Here is a 12,076-nt window from a genome sequence, read left to right on the forward strand (position 1 = left end):
ATAGGCCTGTTAGCTTGACGTCTGTAGTATGCAAGGTCTTGGAAAAAATTTTAAGGGAGAAAGTAGTCAAGGACATAGAGGTCAATGGTAATTGGGACAAATTGCAACACGGATTTAGTAAAGGTAGATCGTGTCAAACCAATCTGATCTCCTTCTTTGAGAAGGTGACGGATTACTTAAATAAAGGAAATGCGGTAGATATAATTTACCTAGATTTCAGTAAGGCGTTCGACACGGTTCCGCACGGGGAACTGTTAGTCAAATTGGAAAAGATGGGAATGAATATGAAAGTTGTAAGGTGGATAAGGAACTGGTTAAAGGGGAGACTCCAGAGGGTCGTATTGAAAGGTGAATTGTCAGGCTGGAAGGAGGTCACTAGTGGAGTCCCTCAAGGATCGGTTTTGGGACTGATCTTATTTAACCTTTTTATTACTGACCTTGGCACAAAGAACGGGAATGTGCTAATAAAGTTTGCGGATGACACGAAGCTGGGGGGTATTGCTAACATGGAGAAGGACAGGGATACTATTCAGGAAGATCTGAACCACCTTGTAAACTGGAGTAATAGAAATAGGATGAAATACAATAGTGAAAAGTGCAAGGTTATGCTTTAGGAATTAATAATAAGAATTTTGGATATACGTTGGGGGCGCATAAGTTGGAAGCGACGGAGGAGGAGAAGGACCTTGGGGTACTGGTTCATAGCAGGATGACTATGAGTCGCCAATGTGATACGACTGTTAAAAAAGCAAATGCGATTTTGGGATGCATCAGGCGGGGTATATCCTGCAAGGATAAGGAGGTGTTAGTACCATTATACAAGGCGTTGGTGAGACCACATCTGGAATACTGTGTGCAGTTCTGGTGTCCCATGTTCAAGAAGGATGAATTCAAACTGGAACAGGTTCAGAAACGGGCTACAAGGATGATCCGAGGAATGGAAAAACTGCCTTATGAAAGGAGACTCAAAGAGCTTGGCTTGTTTAGCCTGGCCAAAAGAAGGCTGCGGGGGGATATGCTTGCTCTATATAAATATATCAGGGGGGTTAACGTTAGGGAGGGAGAGGAATTATTTAAGTTTAGTACTAATGTAGGCACGAGGACGAATGGGTATAAACTGGATATTAGGAAGTTTAGACTTGAAATTAGACGAAGGTTTCTAACCATTAGGGGAGTGAAGTTCTGGAACAGCCTTCCGAGGGAAGTAGTGGGTGCAAAAGACTTTCCTGGCTTTAAGACAAAGCTTGATAAGTATATGGAGGGGATGTTATGATAGGATCTTTAATTTGGGCAATTGATCTTGGATTACCACCAGATAGGTCTGCTCAATGGTCTGCGGGGAGATGTTGGATGGAATGGGAACTGAGTTACTGCAGAGAATTCCTTGTTGGGTGCTGGCTGGTGACTCTTGCCCACATGCTCAGGGTTTAGCTGATCGCCATATTTGGGGTCAGGAGGGAATTTTCCTCCAGGGCGGATTGGCAGGGGCACTGGAGGTTTTTCGCCTTCCCCTGCAGCGTGGGGCATGGGTCGCTTGCTGGTGGTTTCTCTGCAGCTTGAGGTCTTCAAATCAATTTTGAGGATTTCAATAACTCGGTCCTGGGATAGGGGTTGTTATAAAATTGGATGGGTGGGGTTCTGTGGCCTGCCTTGTGCAGGAGGTCAGACTAGATGATCAGATTGGTCCCTTCTGACCTATGAGTCTATGAGTCTATGAGTCTATGAAAAATGAAGTTTTTTTTAACGAATAGCCACAATACTTTCTTTTATTCTCTGAGTCATATTTGGAGAACTGCTGAGACATTCCACTTGGTGACAACTATAAAATTGGTTATACTCCAGTTGGTATCTGGATTGCATCCATTCAGATATCATAAGGTTTCTACAACTGTATGAACAGGGCAGTAGTGTTATTCTTTTATTTTGCCATGGAGTAAAAGAGTCACCGCCCAGATATTGGGATACTGTGTAATGGCATAGCCCATATAATGGCTTATGGCAGGGGTCGGCAACCTCTGGTACACTGGTGAGCAGGGCCAGTTTGTTTACCTGCCACATCAGCAGGTTCAGCTGATCGTGACTCCCACTGTCCGCGGTTCACTGTCCCAAGCCAATGGGAGTGGCGAGAAGCCGCGGCCAGCACATCCCTTTCTGTGTGCCAGAGGTTGCTGACACCTGGTTTATGGAGACATTTTAGAATGTTGTGCTATACAAAGCTATGAAGAATAAAATTATGCAATTAAAAATAAGTTTCCACAAGCACACAGTGTACCTGAACATACAAAATAGAATTTAAGTGGGATATTAGTGGGGCACAGGCCTTTTGCTAATCCTCTGCAGAGAAGTACATTTCTCCTTGCATGTATTCAGATTTAATGAGTAGTATTTGTGCCCGTGTATGTGATAGGAAAACTCTTGGAAAGACTCTTCATAGTTTGGAAAGGCAATAAACTAACATTCTGAAACTCTTTAGAATTACTTTTTTGTTGAAATGTCACTGATAGCACCATGACTGTAGAGAGTTATCATGCTTGATGAACAAACAGAGAACAACCTGCATTAAAGATATATAATTACAAATTCTGTACCTTCCCTGATAAAAGAGAATCATAATAAAATAAAATCACATATAATACTATTTATTGTGACTTGATATTACTACTTAAGCTTTCATATACTATGTAAAATGTTTTCACTTAAACTTTGTAAACATTACCATGTTACTATTTATGTCTTGCTTTTTATAGTGTCTTGATTAAACTGGAATGTAAAGATAAATTTAAAAAGCTGCACTTAAATGAATATATGAGAAGATGGCACGGTTTACTCATTTACTTAACCAATGCCATATTAGTGCTAGAATTTTATTATGTCCACAGTACAAATACAATAGAAGAAAGCTTATTTCAGTCATATCCCAAGTGGCTAAAACTATCTCTCTCTCTCGTCGCTTCATCCCACAGGAAGTAAGGAGGTAAGCTCAAGAGAACTCAGCAGATAATTAGGGCCTTGTGTTCAGCAGACTAACCTTAAAACTCTTTCCCTCCTTGGCAAAAGAGATATGTTGCTTCTTCCCTCAGCCAAACAGATTACTACTGTACTCCCTCCACCTTATGAGTCCAAATGGAAGGACTCGCCTTATCTAACTAGCAGTTCCCACAGCTCTTCCATGGTATCTCTTTTTTACTGCAATCACTTAACCACATTCATTTCTGAACAGGGAGGATATGCATACCCACCCCAAAGAACACAGTTGCCTTCTTTCTTGCATCTTTTCTAATGCACAAGAAAAGGAAAAAAGAAGTATTAAAGATATCTGAAAAGTCCCAGGATAACTTGTAGGTAAATAAATCCATACCATAGTTATATACTGCACAGGCAGATATTCAGAAAAAAACACTATGCAAATGAATGCACAATTGTGATAACGGCATACAAACTAGACATGTGGATTCTTATTTTAATCAGATTGGAATTTTAAATATTTTAAAATAGGGGTCAGCAACCTCTGGCATGCGGCTCACCAGGGTAAGCACTCTCAGCTCGTGGCACTTCCCACCACCTCCATTTGCCTGGGACGGCGAACTGCGGCAGTGGGAGCCATGATCGGCTGAACCTGCTGACGCGGCATGTAAACAAACTGGCCCGCCCCGCCAGGATGCTTACCTTGGCAAGCAGCATGCCAGAGGTTGCCGACCCCTATTTTAAAATGTTCCCATATCACTAACTGTAACCCTTGATGTAGGACTCTATGCCCCAGTCACTTGTATTTTTTGATTAAGAAAATCTGTGGTTAGCAATCTTGGTGAGCTGAATGAATGGACTTTCATGAAGCTCTCTTTCTCAGATTATGAAGTGAAAATGCAGTACAGCAGGCATCAGCTGCCTTTGCAGGATTCAGTAAACAAAAGCAAATTAATTTGATATTAAAAAAAGATTTTCATTTATTAGCTGGAAGAAACAGAAAATATTTATACTGCTGGGTATATACATGTTTTGAAACAGGTGACAACCAACACTGCACTCTTCTACTGGAGAGCAGCCAATTATACTTAATTAGAATTTTAAAATGCACTTTGAAAAACACGAGGAACAATTTTCAGATTTGTTGTTTTCACCGGAAAGTGGGGATGGCAGATGCAACTACTGGTATCTGAAAGACTGCACAGGGGTAACTTGATTTAGACTTTAACAGCAGATTTTGAAAATGATTTATTCTGTTTCTAAGGAGGAATGTTGGATAATATTTTGGTTTGATGGAGTAAGGACTGTGAGACAATACATTAAATTATTAATTGGTGTTATATCTGATTGAATTTTAAATGGTAATCATGAATTATGGCTGCTAGGAATCTGCATACGGAAACCAAACAAATCTCTTTCCCTCTTTATTCCCACATATACACACTTAAGCTAGCTAAAAAGAACTATCTTATGAATAAAATGGCAATAATGCCATCGATACCATCTAATTAAAGGGATACCATGAACTTGCAATCTAGTTACTAAAGACACGGAGATGTTAAAATCTAGTTTCAGGTTCTACACTTACTCCTTAACCACCCCTGAAAGTTTTTATGGCTTTACAATCAATGTTTTCTATTTGTAATTTTTTTTTGTCTCTTTTGCTTTATGAAATACCCCCACTGTGATGTTATCTAATTAAACTATGACCATGTAGATCATCGTTGCTACCACTGTTACATAATTGCATCAAATCTTGTATAAAATGTGGCATGTGAGATGTCTATGGAAAGGTTATGATTTGCTGGTTATGATTATGCTATTTGTATGCAAGTAATATTTTGGTATCTGAAGTTATGACTGTTGGCTCTATGCCTGTATTTCAAAATGTTTGCTCCTCGGCAGCACCCACAAGGTAGTTAGCAAGCACATCTTGGAGGGACGATTCAAATTGAGTGGCCCATCAAAAGAACATTTAACTCATAATGGAAGATGCCCAACTACCCTGAATGGACTTTCCGGTGAATGTGCTGTTTGAGGTGTAAGTAATGGCTTCAATTGTGTCTAAGTAGAATGATGCATGCACATGTGACTACTTCTGCCCCTGCTTTTCCTGCCAGCTTAACTGACAGCAACTTAAGAAGTGTTCCTGTCTTTAACACCCAGATGTCCAACTTCCAGTGGGGTCCAAACCCCAAATAAAGCCATTTTACCCTATATAAAGCTTATGCAGCATAAACTCATAAATTGTTCACCGTCTATAACTCTGATAGATAGATATGCACAGCTGTTGGCCCCCCCTCACAGGTATTAATACAGACTCAGGGTTAAATAATAAGTAAAAAGTGATTTTATTAAATACAGAAAGTAGGATGTAAGTAGTTCCAAGTAGTAACTGACAGAACAAAGTGAATTACCAAGCAAAATAAAATAAAATAAAACACGCAAGCCTACAGCTAATATAGTAAGAAAACTGAATACAGATAAAATCTTACCCTCAGAGGTGCTCCAGCTATAAAATGAAGTTTTGGAGTCTCATGGGCAAATCACATGTCCATGCATGACTGAGTTCCTTACCAGCTAAGCCAGATTCCTGGGAAAGCTCAGATGTGGATTAGCGTCTTTCAGTTCATTTTTGGCTTAAGGGTTTCTTGATTGTGCACTTACTGAGAATAGTCTTTTTTCTCAGGAAGCTGACCAACTGCTTCACTGAGGGTATTTAAAATTACACAAGTACATAGCCAACATTCATAACTTTGAATAGAAAAATGATACTGCATACAAATAGGAGGAATGTACTCAGTAGGTCATAATCTTTACAGGGATGTTACATGACTGCTTTGGGCCAATGGGAGCTGATGGAAGTGGCGCAGGCTGAGGGACTTACTGGCCGCCTCTTCCAGCAGCTCCCATTGGCCCGAAGCAGCAATCCATGGCCAATGGGAGCCACAATCGGCAAGACCCGCAGATGAGGCAGGTAAACACACCGGCCCATCCCACCAGGGACTTTTCCTACACAAGTGGTGACCCTTGTTTGAGAAACCCTGTTCTAGCTCTAATTTCATCCTCTTTTTGCCCCAGATTCTGGAACCCACATACTTGATACTTTGTGTTTTTGGTAACGTCTACCTTTGAGAGACTGTACCGCTGTATTCACCTCTTTCATACTATTGTAATAATCTTTGTACAAGGTATGCTTTGTGATGTATCATTTGAAAATTCATAATTCTCTGGTCATTATTGTCTTGGTAAAATATGTGTGACAACATATTATGTAAAGTTATAAGATTCAGCTGTACAGCATTAAAAAATTAAAAAATTAAAATTTATTGAAAAGGACATGATTATTTTGTGTTATTTTGGCACATAAAATGTGAAAAATATTAAAATATTATGCACACAATTTTTAATTTTTGGCATGCAATTTTTAAATTTTTGGTGTAGAATTCCCGCAGAATATATAATTCAGGCTGGTAAAAGCCTATGTGTGACTGGCAGCCTGCAGGTACACATAGACCAAGACTAGAATGACTTACATGCTGAGGGCTGTTTGTGAGAGTTTACAGAGCAGGGGTGGCACAGCTATTCAGTAGATTGTCTAGATTGTACCTTGGGTATGTCACACTATCCATCTAGTTTCAAGGACAAATCTGCAGTGGTCACATTATTGCAATTATCATATACTCTGTTTTTCCTCTGGTTATTTTGAGTCTATGTCTCTTCAACACATTTCTCCATTTATCAATATCCTCTTCTAGATTATCATTCTCCTTTGAAAACAGCATGCATCAAGGTGCTTACTTCTATATGTTCCTGTGAGGATATTCAAGGCAAGGACAAAGGATAAACAAACATAGCACTGTCTTTCCAAATGTATTCATTATTTGGAATTATATTTTCATTCAGTCAGTGAGAGTACTTGCAAATATGAATTCAAAATTCACTGGCCATGAATATTCTATTACAATAGCTTGACAGAAGTGGCTTCTCTGAATGTCCCTTCTAGTAAACTCATTGACTATTTGCAGAAATCCAGCACAAAAGAGGCCCAACATATGTTAAACGGTTTTGTGTAATTATTTAATTAATATTATGGATTTTTTCAGTGTTTTCCCAGCACTAAATATTTATATGAAGTTGTATGATGTGACTGGGGTTTGATTATTTCGCTTTCATCTGCTCGTGAAAGCCACTTTCATCACTTTTTTGTTTGTTTTTGCTTTGTGTGTGTACTGGCCTAAGATTTCTGTCTGGTCTTTAAGTAGAGTTTGTAGATGATTTTAAAAGTTACATAATGCTATGATATTTGAAATAAATACTATTACCTTTTGGCCTCTGAAAATAAAGGCTTTGCTTATAATGTAAGAGCACTCAGTTCAAAAGGATTTCTCTACAGCAGTTAAACTCTGTTAGAATGCTGCAAAGTTTTCTGTGGTATATCTGAAAGGTCAACTCTTTCAAATAATCTTTTCCTAATTATTGTAGCAGTGCTATTGGTCCCTCTCCTTTACCCCCCCCCCCCCCGAGTTTGAGACTCTCAGAAGAGGCAGACAATCCATTTCTAAAAATAGATACTTATTAAAAAGTTAAAAATGTTATTTTTGAAAGTTGAATTACTCTCTGATCAGGTTAGCCATTTTTAACCATTTTCTTTCAAATGAGTTGCAAAAAAAATTCAACATACATTCTAATTCTTCTGAGCTCAGATGGCCTTGTTGTAACCCAGGGGTCAGCAACCTCTGGCACATCTCTCACCAAGGTAAGCACCCTGGTGGACCCGACGAGTTTGTTTACCTGCTGTGTCAGCAGGTTCGATGGACTGTGTCCCCCACTGGCTGTGATTCGCTGTCTCAGGACAATGGGGGTGGCAGGAAGCAGTGGCCAGCACATCCCTCGTCCCACAGCACTTCCTACCACCCCCATTGACCTGGGATGGTAAAGCTCATAAGAAAAGCTAGTTGGATTTTTTTATTAAAAATGTTTGTTGATGGAAAAATGGCTTTTTTATCACAATTTCCTTAGGAAATATCCATTTTTTATTATATTTTCCTGTCTTTCATTAAAAATCCAAAACTAATTTTCAGGTTTTGTCTGTACAAAACAACCAAACAAAAATTCAGCTTAAAAACAATTTTATTCAGTTTGGGGGTTTAAAACACACAAAGTTTTGAAGTGAAATTCTAATAAAAATGAAAACTTTGATGTTATTGTTGTTTTTTTTGTTTTTTTGCACAAACAAGAAACATTTCTCAACCAGTTCAGCTCAGAAGTTGAACAGAACACAAAGTCCTGAAGACATGGATGTCTTTCATTTTTCTGGTTTCAGAGTAGCAGCCATGTTAGTCTGTATCAGCAAAAAGAACAGGAGTACTTGTGGCACCTTAGAGACTAACAAATTTATTTGAGCATAAGTTTTTGTGGGCTACAGCTTATGCTCAAATAAATTTGTTAGTCTCTAAGGTGCCACAAGTACTCTTGTTCTTTTCATTTCTCTGTACAGACTCCTTACCCCCCAAGGGTATTAATTATAAATCTTAATAAGTGCCTCAATTCAGGAAAGCAGTCCTCTCCATGAAACCATTTAAGCATGTGCTTAATATTAAATGTGTGCTTACATCCCACTGAAGTCAATGGAACAGGGATGGACTGAAACACATGTATAAGTTCTTCACTGAATTGGGGCCAACAATTTGTCAAACCATTACAGTAAAAGGACATGCTTATAAAGAATTAAATCCAATGTTAAAATTGCAAATTCAGTTTTCCATGTTTATACTTTTGAATGTTCAGTTTCTACACCAACCGAAAATATTCTATTTGTGAGTGCAAATTGTATGTGTACAACGCCATGCAGATTGTGTCTCAACTACTTGATTACCCTGTGTGAAAATGCAGGTTTTGTTGTTTTTTTTTTTTAACAGAACCTTTTTTTTTTTTCATGCATGGAGTGAGGACATATGTCTGGTATTTTACAGACTGCTTTCAAAAAAATTCATTGTATATCATTTTGCTCTTGCTTTGACACATGTAATTCTGATTTGAGAAACAATGTATTATGATGTTTCACTCCAGATAAAGAATTAAATCATTATTTTGGATCAGATTCAAGGAAGTGTAAATGTCAGTGTACGTGATCAATAAGAAGGTGTGCATATGAATGAGTAACTTTAATATTGGAAATGGACAGGAGACCTTGGTTGTGGCAGAAAAAGGAATCAATGCCTTAACCTTTAAATTCCTTTTCATCCTATAATCTCTCCTGTTTTCCCACTTACTAAGCAGGTTACCAATATGTAACAAATATCATTTTAATATTCAATATGTTGTATTTGAATATGGCTTTTATATCCATCAGTGAATTATGACAATACTTCATATCTACCAAATTCATCAAATTATACTGCCCCAGGGATGTTGTGCAGACTTGTTAGTGTGTACAACACTGTGAAAGATTTCAAGCACTGTGAAAGTGTTATGCACTATTGTTATTATAATTACTACAGTGTATATCCTTTCCCAGTGGATGTGTTTCCAGATGTAAATGCACTACTGAATAGCAACGTCAAATCATTGACAGGTGGAGTAAAATATCGGTGTTGATCTTTGATGAACATTTGCCGATATGAACACTTCTATCTATTTAGATTCTTATTGTGGCATAGTGTTTAAGCACCTCCCAAGAATCAGAGTAAGTTATATTTCTGTCTTCCTTCCCAACCACCAGGGAGCAAGCTTCATGGAGTGTGATTTTTTTTTTTTAATTTTATATAGAAGTGAGTGTATTGGTGTGTATCAGAGTTCTAGTCTGTGAAAGCACAAGCAGAGAGTTATGTTTTGCATTTAGTTCTTAATATTGTGAAGTTGTTGTTAGTCACTTTCATTTCTTCTGGTAGTGATTTCATAGTCTCAGCCTGACTCCTGTGAAGCTTCTGTCTCCTTCAGTCATGAGTTTCAATAGCTGGTTCACAAATGAAGGTTGATCTTGGAAATGAGACCTTAAATGAACACAGAAGCACCTAGAGTAGCATGTTTTACATGCCTCTAGTTTGCTCATTCATATTGCTTATAAGCTTTTTCTTCATATTCTCTCATTTTCACTTGTAAATGTATTATTCAATTTTCTCAATAATGTGCAACTTAATTATCTCCTGTTTTTAGTGCACTGCTGCAGGACAGTGTGCAACTCATTACATACAATGCAATATCTTCCTATTCATAAGGCTGTCAGAAAATAGCAGGCTACAACTTTCAATGCTCACCACAAATTTTTCCAATGCCACACACTCAAATATGATATGGCCATGACTGCCTTTCTGTCATAACAGAGGGGCATCTGAGAAGAATTTCAGTGAGTGTGGTTGTTATCCAGCACACGTAGTAGAGACAAAGGCAGAAAGGAGGAGGATTGGGCCATACCCTTCACGCAGTTGGGGATGGGCTTCCTGTGGAGCTCACCCTGTTGGCTGCCCAGTTCCATACCCATCTCCAACCCCTGAACTCAGCCTGCTGGCACTGGCCTTGCACTTCACATAGGTGCAATTCTGCCTCCGCTGGGTGGCATGAGCTGGGCCCACCTAGCAGCAGCAGTAGCAGCAGCAGCAGCTCCTGCATGACCTTAAGGACTGGTATTTCACAGCCACCGGTGTGTGCGGATAAGATTTGTGCCTCCTGAAGGGCAGAAGGATGGAACAATGGAGCTCCATCAGTACCATCTCCCCACAGGACATCCAGTGATCTCTGAGCTGGGTTGGTTCTAGGGTGCAGGGGTTTGAGGCACCCCACCATACTCAGAGGACTGCAGGAATAGGGAGGGCGGGTGGTAATCCAGCCCTGTTGGAGGACCCTGCTACCAATTTGACATCTAGTCAGTTACAACATAATTTAGGTCCTGCACTCCTGCAGTCACTCACATACACCTGCATCCTCCACATCTCTGCCCTGAAGGCAGAGTATGATACTTGAACTGACCACACCAAAATATAACTATAACAACTGTGGCTGCAACTTTTGAACCAAAAATTTCACAACTTTCTTATAGCTTCCCTTATTTATCTGTTCTGTAACTAGTGACATTAAGACCCAGAGGTAGGAGGAAGGTTTATTTGCCTACCTCATTTACTTCCAAAAACATCAGATGGGCTTGAAAATCAGAGTCTGAGAAATCTTAATGTGCTTTTATTTTTTCATTGATATCAAATCAGCACTCAAAAGATCTCTACCAGAAGTAGATATGTATCAGGATGGCAGCTGTTAGTTGCAAGCCCAAGTAAAGAATCTCCCTTTAGTCAAGTATTAAATGGAAGGATATTGAATTTTTTAGGAGCAGAAGACATATCATAGGAATGGGATTCAAGGATCAAAACTCTGAGTTAATTGCAGCGAGAGAGGAAACAAGGAAAGAAACAGAATATATGGCATTAAAATGGATTCTGATGGGAAAGGAACAGAACATGAAAAAGTAATTGCAGCAGGTCTCAACAGCATCAGCAGCCATGTTTGAACATTCTGTCTCTAAAAAGTTGGCAGGACCCAATGGCCCAAAGGGCTTAGGCATCTTAGTTCTAGATTTAGGCACTGCTGAGATCTACCTCTCTACACACCACACACTTAACTTGTTGGTGCCTAAATTCACTGGGTTGCTAGATCTTTGCTATAAAAGACCAGGGCACCAAAGTTTCTGACTCTGGTCATGTACACAATGCTGAACTCTAGAACAGAGGTTCCCAAACTTGGTTCACGGCTTGTTCTGGGTAAGACCCTGGCTATCTGCGAGATGCTTTGTTTACCTGAGCGTCTGCAGGTATGGCTGCTCCCAGCTCCCATGGACCACGGTTCACTGATCCTGGACAATGTGAGCTGTGGGAAGTGATGGCCCAGCAGGTAAACAAACTGGCCTGGCCCGCCGGGAGCTTTCCCTACACAAGCGGTGACTCCAGTTTGAGAAACACTGTCATAGAAAGAGAGCTAGGATGACAGGTCTGGTAAAATAGGACAAACTATGATACAACAAATTAATGTGCACACACAACAGCAGCAGTTGAGACAGTCACTTCTGTTTATTGGCAGAAAGGGATACTCATTTACAGTTGTTAAAGTATAGTGGACAGAACAT

The sequence above is a fragment of the Gopherus evgoodei genome, chromosome 1 (assembly GCF_007399415.2).
Source record: "Gopherus evgoodei ecotype Sinaloan lineage chromosome 1, rGopEvg1_v1.p, whole genome shotgun sequence".
Lineage (NCBI taxonomy): Eukaryota > Metazoa > Chordata > Testudines > Testudinidae > Gopherus > Gopherus evgoodei.